Source organism: Arvicanthis niloticus, chromosome 1 (genome assembly GCF_011762505.2).
Source record: "Arvicanthis niloticus isolate mArvNil1 chromosome 1, mArvNil1.pat.X, whole genome shotgun sequence".
Lineage (NCBI taxonomy): Eukaryota > Metazoa > Chordata > Mammalia > Rodentia > Muridae > Arvicanthis > Arvicanthis niloticus.
Genome location: NC_047658.1, coordinates 113,986,835 through 113,997,038, shown reverse-complemented (window position 1 = coordinate 113,997,038; position 10,204 = coordinate 113,986,835). Strand labels below are relative to the sequence as shown.

The 10,204-nt window shown below is 48.7% G+C and overlaps 1 protein-coding gene across 7 annotated transcripts in view; it reads right to left on the bottom strand.

The window, feature by feature from the left end:
• LOC117697256 (uncharacterized) overlaps positions 1–10,204 on the bottom strand; it is a 34,008-nt gene that overhangs the window by 1,912 nt on the left and 21,892 nt on the right. Inside the window, exon 4 of one of the 7 annotated variants that reach the window (XM_076915608.1) lies at positions 9,645–9,871. The exons of the other annotated variants lie outside the window; for them this stretch is intronic. The gene's annotated coding sequence lies outside the window, so the exon portion shown is untranslated. The remainder of the gene's footprint in view (positions 1–9,644; positions 9,872–10,204) is intronic. 7 annotated transcript variants of the gene reach the window in all.

Genomic DNA, 10,204 nt, shown 5'->3' with positions numbered 1-10,204 from the left:
GCCGCCTTTCACTTCCAGCTGGGCCCCAAGGTCAGCGGTGGCAGAGAAAGAGCAGGGCCAGAATCAAGAGTCAGGGCGTGTGCCCAGCCCTCACCTGCTGTCTCTGAGACTTCAGGCAACTTCTCAGTTTCCTCATCTATAAAATGTGTGGGTCCTAAGTTGGAAAGTCCCCTTCTGCTCTGATGAGTCTGAGGCCTCACTTCAAGATCCCTCTGAAGAAGTATCCTGACAAATTACAATGGAGATAAGGTTGCCTGAAGCTGGCAGAAAGCCCATTGAGGAGAGGAAGGCCAGGGAAAAGTTGTGTTACTAGGTGGAGGGAAAGTTTCTTTTTTTAAAAAATAATTATTATTGAGAAACCCTGTCTCAAAAAACAAACAAAAAAAAAATTATTATTGCTTTGTTTTTCAAGACAGGTTTTCTTTGTACAGCCTGGTAATCCTGGAACCAGTTCTGTAGACCAGGCTAGCCTCAAACTTAGAGAGATATGTCTGCCTCTGCCTCCTGAGTGCTGGGATTAAAGGCATGCACACACCACCCATTACCACTCCGGCTTTTTCTGTTTTGTTTTGAGACACAGTCTATGTATCCCTGGGTGGCCTGAAACTTTGTGTAGACTAGGCTAGCCTCAGACTCACAGAGATCTGCCTGCCTCTGCCTCTGCCTCCTGAGTGCTGGGACTAAAGGTGTGTGCCACCACTCCCAGATTTTTGCATCCATCCCACATGTATGCATGCTATAGGTCCCAGGTATCAACGGGGTATTCAGACTTGGTGATGAAAACCTTTATCCACTGAGTCACCTTGCCAGCTCAATGTGGCCCTTCCTGCCACATTGCATGCACATTGCATGCTCACATGCGTGCATCCCAGTGCATACAGGGAGGTCAGAGGACATCTTGCAAAAGCCAGTTCTCTCCTCCCATTGTGTTTGTCCTTTCCTCAGCTGGCTCCTACCACAGAACTGGGCTAGTGAGATCCCAGGGTGGGACGGATGCTGAAGAACTCAAGAGCCTTCCCAGCCCTGTCATGGCCTCACCACGGACGGAGGAATGCTGCCCTTACAGGGCTACTGGCTGAGAGCCTGGGAGCCGTTGTCAGGAATCACTACAAGGCCTCAATCCTGATTTCATTCAGGGCAAAAAGAATCTCCAAGGCTCCTTCACTCACAGTTCTATGAAACTGGGTAAAAGTACGATAACGGCCATTCCTAAAAAGGCAGAGCTGGAAGGAAGTGCTCATGAATGAATGGACAGAATGAAGACAAACACTAGAATGTGTGGCTCAGATGGGAGGCTGTGCCTGGCTCTGTCTGGGGTGGTGAAGGCCTGGCTTACTGTGGGAAGGGGCTTCCATGATCCATCTTCTGGGTCTACTCCCCCAGGTGACAGCAGACACCTAAGCTAAGCTGTCCCATTCTCACGTCCAAAACCAACAGGCTTCCTCCTCCCCGCTGCCAGCCCCTCCCTACATTACTGGATTCTGTTTAGATACCTGCTCTCCTGCCCAGGCTTTCAGGCAGGAAGGGCCATGCTGGCTCTTTTGACCCATCAATGTGTACCCTGACCCCTCCTGCAGCTCCCCGTGGGGACATCAGGCTGGGAGCAAATGGGGGCCATAACAGAAGCAGAGCCAGAGGACTGAGTCAAGTACGGAGACCCAGACTGGGGGCGGCAGGTATGATACACATGCCTGTATGTGTATGATACACACAGGATCACCCTTGAGCCAGTGGAATGACTCAACATGGAGAGACACCTGAGTTCAATCCCTAGGACAAACACAATGGAAGGAGAGAGCTGGCTTTTTCGAGGTGTTCTCTGACCTCCATGTGTGTGTTGTGATACGTGTATGTGTGGATGTGTGTGTGCACACACATACATAAATAAATAAATAAATAAATAAATAAATAAATAAATAAATGTAATTCTTAAACTACAACAAATCGGATCTTCCTAGCTGTCTCTGGGGTCCTAGTGTTTGTCAGCCAGTTTTCTCCTAATTTATAAAGCTGGATGAACGTGTGCTTGCTGTTCTCCCTCTCCTCCTTCTTTATCTCAGTACACATAATTTTCCATACAGTATTTTTGGACTGTAGTGGACTTGTTACCTGAAACCATGAAAAGGTGATCCCTAGAGGGATGGGCTTCTATAAAATGGCTGCATTTATTCCGCCCAAATCAAACTTTTAAAATGCAATGAGCCCCTGCCTCAGAACTTCAACAGGAATCTTCCAGTGATTAGAGTTGTGAGCGGTAGCGGCCAGGTCACTGTGCCATCTACGCCAATCAGACACACCAGTTTCACTTTCAATGGCTGATTTGAGGGAGAGCTGATAGTGCCCAGGACCCCTTCCCAGACCTCCCCTAACCCCTATTGTCAACAGAGAAGAAATCCAGGCAGTAGCTGCCCAGAGCGAACACCAGCTGTGTGCCATTGAGTATCCAGGCTACTAAAGATGCTGACTGTCATCACAACAGTAGAAACCATTGTGAGCCCCCAACATTCATGAAGCCCAAAACAGGAGGAGTTCCTGCATCACCAAGAGAAGCTGTGTGTCACTTTCTGTGAACTCAAGAGTTTATACATAGCACAAACAGTCCTGTGATCGCAAATAATCACTACTTCCATTTATTGAGCTCCTACTATGCGCGGGGCCGCGGGATGCTAGGGTTTGTCTCTGACATCATCTCTAATCCCTACAACAATCTGCAGAGGTAGCTATTATTGTGGTTATTTTTATACAAAGAACCGAGGCTCGGGGAGCTGAAGCATCTTGCTCTAGGTCACACTCGTGAGTGAGCACAATCTGAGCCGGATCTGCCGCACTCCAAAGTTTGGCTCTTGTCTCTGGAACTTTGCTGTTTCTGAAACAAGAGGTCCTCTCTGATTCCTTCTGATGGTTCTGTGGTCACCGAGCACTGTACCAAGTGTGGTGCAGAAGCTTTGAGGGTCCAAAGGTGAATAAGACTACTCCCCCCAGAATTCACACCTCTTGGGAGAAACATCTGAGTCCGTGCACAACAGAAGGAATGGGCCCACCTGAGGTGAGCAGAAAGACAGCAGGTGTGCCCGAGGCCCAGGGCATGGCATCCAGTCCTTATGGTCACTGACTTCAAGCAGATACCTCTTAACCCACCCCCCCACCCTGTCACTCTGTATGGACACTGAAGACAATAAGGAAGGGAAAAGAAGGCCCAGTATTCCTGCTGACCATTCCTCTTATCTGGTGGCTCTGTTACACCTGGCATCTTACTGAGCTCTCCTACCCTGAGGAGTTGTTAGTGTCACGTTCTAGACACTAACAGAGAGATGGGCCTACCAAGATTAAGAAAACAGCCCAGGTTGCCAAGCAGAATGCGTGTGCTCTCTCTGGAGCACAGGTTTCCCTGGAGGTGTGCAGATGTGACAAAGGGCAGTGTGGGCACAAGAAACCTACTGCCAGGGGGAAGTCAAAGACCTAGAAGGGAGAGCAAGGGTACCAGGTGAAACTGTCTGCTAATGCAGCAACCACAGCTGTGCTACTTGGTCTACACCTCTAGACGACAGGAGAGGATGGCAGAAGGAAACTGCTTGGGAGGTGCAGAGTAGGTCAGAATGTTCCAGAGCCATGTCAGAGCCCTGGTGAACTCCCAGCATCCACCCCGACATACACTGACCTCCTCCCTACAGTCCCCGTTTCCACTCACTTCCTCAACTCTGCCAGTCCAGCCAGCTGCAGCCCAGCCCTCTTCCTGCCTCCTCCGCTCCTAGGGGGACACTAGGTAACAGGCTCAGGCGCCTCCTCCTCCCCACACGCATCAGTGGATGAGTCGCTGGAAGAGACCAGGAGAACTGGAAAGACTTGAGTCCCTTCTGCCAGAAGCACAAACAATCTGCCAGAGGTAATAACAGAGCAAAGGATCGGATCCACCTGGAACTCAGGGAAGAAGAGGGGAGGCTGGCCACCCCCATCCTGTGCAAGCACAACCCTGCCACTTAGGGCCTCGCTCAGAAGCAAGAGGGACCTGCAAATCTGGGATCCCCATTTCATTTCCATGAAAATATAATTAATACCCTACACTTCTACCCTCCTTTGGAGAGTTCTAAGAGGTTCCTGTTAGAACCAGTACACGTATGAACTGTATGTACCAGTACAGTGGATGGGGTCTAGAGCATGACATCAACATGTATCTTCAGCACACAGCATTTTTGTTTTTTTATTTTTAAAGACAGGGTCTTACTATGTAATCCTGGCTGGCCTGGAACTTGATTATGTAGTATAGGCTTTGAACTCACAAAGACCTGCCTGCCTCTGCCTCTAAGTGTTTTGACACAAGGCATCTTTTTGATGTTGTTGTTGTTCTTTGTTTTTCCTGGAGACCAGGATGCCACCTTACCCGATCCACATGGTCATCAGGTAACTTTTGTAGTCTTACTATGACAACTTCTTGAACAAAGCAAGATGGCAAATGAATAAAATCCTCTAGTATGGGTCAGGGTGGGAAGAGCTTTTACATAGCCATAAGAAAAAATAAAATACACAGCACACACACACACACACACACACACACACACACACACACTGCCACACATGGTAGCTCACAATTGTTATCCCAGCCTTGGGAGTGGAGGCAGGAAGATCAGAAATTCAAGGCCACCCCCAGCTATATAGCGGGTTTAACATCAGGCTGGGCTACATAAAAAATACCCTATCTCAAAAAAATATAATCAATCAGCGATAAAACAAAACCAAACACACCAAGACTAAGTGTGGTGGGACAGGCCTTTAATCCCAAAGCTCAGGAGGCAGAAGAAAACTAGTCTGAGAATCTGAGGTTAGCCTGGTCTACCCAGCAAGTTTCAAGCCTGCCAAGGCTACATAGTGAGACCCTACCTTGAAAGGAAGAAAGGAGGAAAGAAAGAAAAAAAGGAAAGAAAGAAAGAAAGAAAGAAAAAAAGAAAGAAAGAAAATTGAGTAAGCTAATTTTTTTTTTTGAAATCAGAACATTTATTTTATGACTGATTGAAATCCTCAAGAAGAACTGGATGCTGCAGCAGCTGCCCTCTTGGGCTTACGTGTTGTTCCTTCACGGAGTCCATGCGTGAGTATGTGATAGACCATCTTCAGGTGCCTCAGCAGCCCAGTCCCAGTAGTTTCCTCTCTTAGCCTTAGCACTCTGGTTATGCTTTCTCTCGCACTGGCCAGGGCAGGCCACATTGGCCATGCATCGACTTTTGAAGGTGGCAGGCCTTAGAGCCACGATTGGCAGCATCTTATTGTAATGCTTTCCAAACTATGACATTCCGTTTGTCATCTTGCTTCTGCCACCGAAGCCAAAGGGAACAGAAGATGATTATTTATTTATTTATTTATTTATTTATTTATTTTTGAGACAGAGTTTCATACTCTGTAGTCTTGGCTGGCCCTGAACTTCCTGTGTAGACCAGACTGGCCCTGAACTCACAGAGCTACACCTGCCTCTGCCTCCCATGTGCTGGGAAAAGGTGTGTTCGACATGCCAGCTTACACATCTTATAACAAAAGTACATCATATGACTGTTAGTAAAACAGTGATGATGTGTGCCTCAACCCCAGGACGAGGTAGGAAGAACTAGTTGCCACAAGGCCAGCCTGAGCTACATTAGTAACTTAACCTGAGTTACCTACTGAGACATTATCTCAAGAAAAACAAAAAAGGAGAGCTAAGCAAAACCGAACAAAAACCTGTCTATATATTAGTACTTGACAGGTGGAGGGGGAGGCTCAGGACAACCTCAACAGAAAAGTTTAAGACCAACCTGGGCTGAAACCCAACAGCAAAATCATGATGCGATCACTTTTGGTTCGTGAATGTAACTCCAGGCTGAGCCATGAGGCTGGGATTGAACTATAGGAGAAGGTTCCAGGGCAGCCTAGGATACCTCAAGACTCTGTTCCAGGGCAGCCTAGGATACCTCTGTTTCAAAAACAAATAAACAAATGCTAGGCTGCACTGAGCTACAGCCACTTCATCAGGTTGACTTTGAAGAAGTTTGCTTTCCCGAGTCTCAGCATCTGTTCATTGCAGTGCCGAGAGGAGAGCAGGCTTGGGAGGATTAACTCAATTTTACGGCTTTGGAACTACAAACACCTAAACACATGTTGGATGTTTCAACTAAAGGTATTCTATTTTTATTTAAATCTGGCAAGAAAGACAAGCAAACTGATGAGGTCACGTTTATGAACACTGGGTGCACTGGCAGTGAGGGACGATTTTTCCACATATAGTTCAAGCAAACTCTTGGATCTCCAGGTCCAAAATAATATAAAATAAGAAGCTTACCCTGAGCTCAAAAGACAGTGATTGGCAACCTTCAAGGATAAGAATGTTAAAGCCCCGGATGAGACATTCTGACTAGCCGTGATCTGGGCACAGAGAAGAAAAACAAGACAAAATACAACAACCCGTGGCCTCCTTCACCCACACTTGTTTACTGATGCTTTGGCAAAATGCTTGGGGGCTGAGTTGGGTGGACCAAGGATGCCAAGGCTTGTCATCTAAGGAGCCTGGGAGAGGCTGGGCGGTGATTCCAGTTAGTTGGGTCCCCACCCTGCACGAGGCAGGTAGGCATGCTCGTGAATCATAAGCCCCTCTTGTTCAGAGCCGCTCTTCGGGTTCTGACAGCTCACTCTCAGCTCTCACAGCACGGTTCCTGAACACCCTCCTAAAGTCCTGCTGACCTCAGACCGCCTAACTGAAATGGATTGACCATGCCCACCAGCTATGCCATGGCCACAGTGAGAAGTTTGAGCTACAGCTCACTCATCGTTTAACTTGGATTTATTTATGTGTTCATCTTTAGAATGTCTCCCTGTAGTTCCTCTGGCTTTGAATGTGTGGCAAGCCTCCCATCTCTGCCTCCTGAGTGCTCGGATTAGAAGTGTGCATTACCACGCCCAGCATCAGACTTCATTTTACCTTTGGCTCTTTCAGTGATACCCTGTGCACCTTTTCCTACTTGGGAATTCATTTAATCATTCCTCTCCTACCTCCTCAGTTTCCCTACTTTAAATCCCTTCTCCCTCCTCTCTCTCCAGATCTGGCCCCCCATGCTCTTCCTACCACAGGTACCTGCAACCCAGAGCCTTCTTACCCCAGGTATTCTGAGTTCAAGCCCAGGGAACACCTTGTACAGTAGGTTGGGGAGCTACTCAACCTTTTTGTCTGGAGCCACCAAGGCTGGGCACCCAAGCCTCTCCACTCTTCCCTCCATTTCCCAGTTCACCCAGTGAGGCTACACTTTTCTCCCAGTTTGTGCCAGCTCTCCACCCTCCCTCTCTCCTGTGGGAGTCCTGGGTTTTATGTCCCCCTGGCTGCTGCTGGCATGCCCTAGACTGAAAGCAAGTTCTGTGGCAGGTGACCTGAGCAGCACAGGGTGCCGCTGGCAAAGGTGGAACAGGCAGCTCGGCTCTGTGTTTGCTTGGGTGCTTCTGGTTCAGGGGCTGCCTCTCTGTTCCAGGTTCTCCTGTTTACCTCCCCCCCAACCCCCTCCAGTGTATCCAATGGGTATCCAATGGCATGTGAAGACCTGGGCAGGATGGAAGTTCTTCCTGTCTCTTTTGTGTTTTAGAATCCTACCCACTTTTTTTTTTCTAATCCAAATCTCATTTCGAAATCTCCTGCCAGAGGGGTTTCCCAGCCCCTCCCAGTTTTGAATCAACCTGCTGATCCCAGCACTCCTGAATGAGGAATGGAGGTGTTAGGTGGGATTGGCCTGGCACTGGGCCCTGAGTACTCGGTACTCCCGTGTACAGCACTCCCCCTACTAGCTGCCTCTAGACAGACAGTCTTATTCCTACCTCCTGCTCTAAGAAGGAAGACCAGGTAGGTTCAAGCAAAGACCAAGGACTGGCGAGGCAGCAGGTAGTGATCTGGCCTTACCCTCTCCTGGAGCTGCAGCTGCAGGCTGGTCTGCACCATGGGACCCTCCCCCAGAAGTGATCAGATCCTCTTCCCCACAATGTCTAAATGACAGCAATTCTGCCTACTAACTCCCCACCTGTGGCTTAGCAGGTTAGAGTTTTAGACCAATCCCCGGGAGTAGTGCCTAGTCTAGAGTGAGTGCAGACGTGGTCTGTCTTTCATGAGCTGCCCAATGGCTGAGGGCCTTGCTCATTCTCCACAAGAGATGACACTGGAGGCGACTTGAGGGTTAGAGTGTCACCTCTACACCACGTTCTAGCCACAGACTCCATTCAGTCTCACTTCTTATTCGTTTGTTTTGAGACAGAGTCACACAAAGTGCAGACTGGCCTCAAACTCACTCTATAGTGGAAAATAACCTCTACCCTGCTCAAAGCCTTGTCTCTGTGTCTGTTCCTCAAGAGCCAGCCCTTTTATGCAGATGAAGACATGGTAGACAAAATGGACATCTGTCTGTCTTGGAGGTTCCTGTCCCCTGTCATCCAGGTGAATGCTACTGTCTGGGAACTAAGCTTTCCTCTCTATCCCGGAAATCAATGGCAGACACTTGATGCCACGGCAGGCTTTGCTCCAGCACTATCTTGCTTCACTTTGGCTGAATCCTAAGTCCAAAGGATTCAACTGTCTGGCAGTTATCACTTCAGGGGAGCAGAATTCTATACACACACACACACACACACACACACACACACACACACACGCACGCACACACACCCCTATTTGCCTGCACACATACCCTACCACCCCAAGACAAGGGCCTGGCTTTCCAGAAGGAGAGGCAAGTGTCCAAGTGAAAGGTAAGATCCATTCTTGGCCCAAGAGTGTCTCATGCTAATTGCAAAGAAGGAAGAGCCCCCATGAAAAGGTGGCGCACACCTTTACTCCCAGCACTTGGAAGGCAGAGGCAGGTGGATTTCTGAGTTTGAGGCCAGCCTGGTCTACAGAGTGAGTTCCAGGACAGCCAGGACTACACAGAGAAACCCTGTCTCGAAAAAAACAAAAGAAAAGAAAAGACCTGGGTCCTCATCCTCCTGGACTGAGGGCTTGCTGGGATCACTGGCTATTAGCTTTGCCAATCTATTCCTAATTAAACCATCCTCCAATACCCTGGAAGTATAGATCTATAAGTACTGGCCTAACAAACACAAATCCCAGGGTCAACCTTCAGCACCACAAAAATAATAATAATAATAAGCTGGAGTAAGCCTCTGCTCTCTATCAACTGCCTCGCATGTGTGAGGCGTTCTACCCCACAGAGAGAGAAAAAGCCAGGCATGGGGTGCACATCTTTAATCGGTCTAGCTCTGGGAAAGCAGAGGCAAGAAGTAACAGGGCTGGGTGGTGTTGGCACACGCCTTTAATCCCAGCACTTGGGAGGCAGAGGCAGGAGGATTTCTGAGTTCGAGGCCAGCCTGGTCTAGAGTGAGTTCCAGGACAGCCAGGGCTACACAGAGAAACCCTGTCTTGAAAAAAAAAAAAGAAGAAGAAGAAGGAGGAGGAGGAGGAAGAGGAAGAGAAGAAGGAGAAGGAGAAGAGGAAGAAGAAGAAACAGAAGACACTCAGGGCTAATCTCTGGGTTCCACACATACACAAAACTGAAGAAGACCCCTCACCAGCAAGGGCAGCGGCAGAAGCCCAGAATGGCATGTGTGTAGCTGACTTCTTGGTTCCCCTATAACCAAGCATCTGGCTTCCATACCTGTGTCCATCTCCAGAGTGGCCAGCCTGAGACACGAGAGATCCTGAGACTGAGAGACTGGAGACATGGCTCAGTGGCTAAGAGCACTTGCTGATCTTCCAGAGGACCCAGGGTCAGTTCCTAGCGCCCATATGTGGTTCACAACAGTCTGTGACTCCAGTCTTAGAGGACGCAACACCCTCTTCTGACTTCATCATGCACTGGCAGGCATGCAGCAAGGCAGACATCTGTACAGGCAGAACTCATATACCCGGGGAAGAAAAGGAGAGAGGGAGAGAGGAAGAGAAAGGGGGGGGGGAGAGGAGAGAGAAAGAGAGAGAGAGGGAGAGAGAGAGAGTGAGAGAGACCAGGAGGGAGGTGAGATGGCTCACAGGGTCTACCCAGTTGGCAGCAGTTGCTGCAGTCAGACAACCCCAGAATCTACATAGTAGAAAGAGAAAAGTGACTCTCCCAAGGTATACTATGAGCACACACACACACACACACATACACACACACACACACACACACACACATACACACACACACACACACACACACACACACACACATCTTTTAAA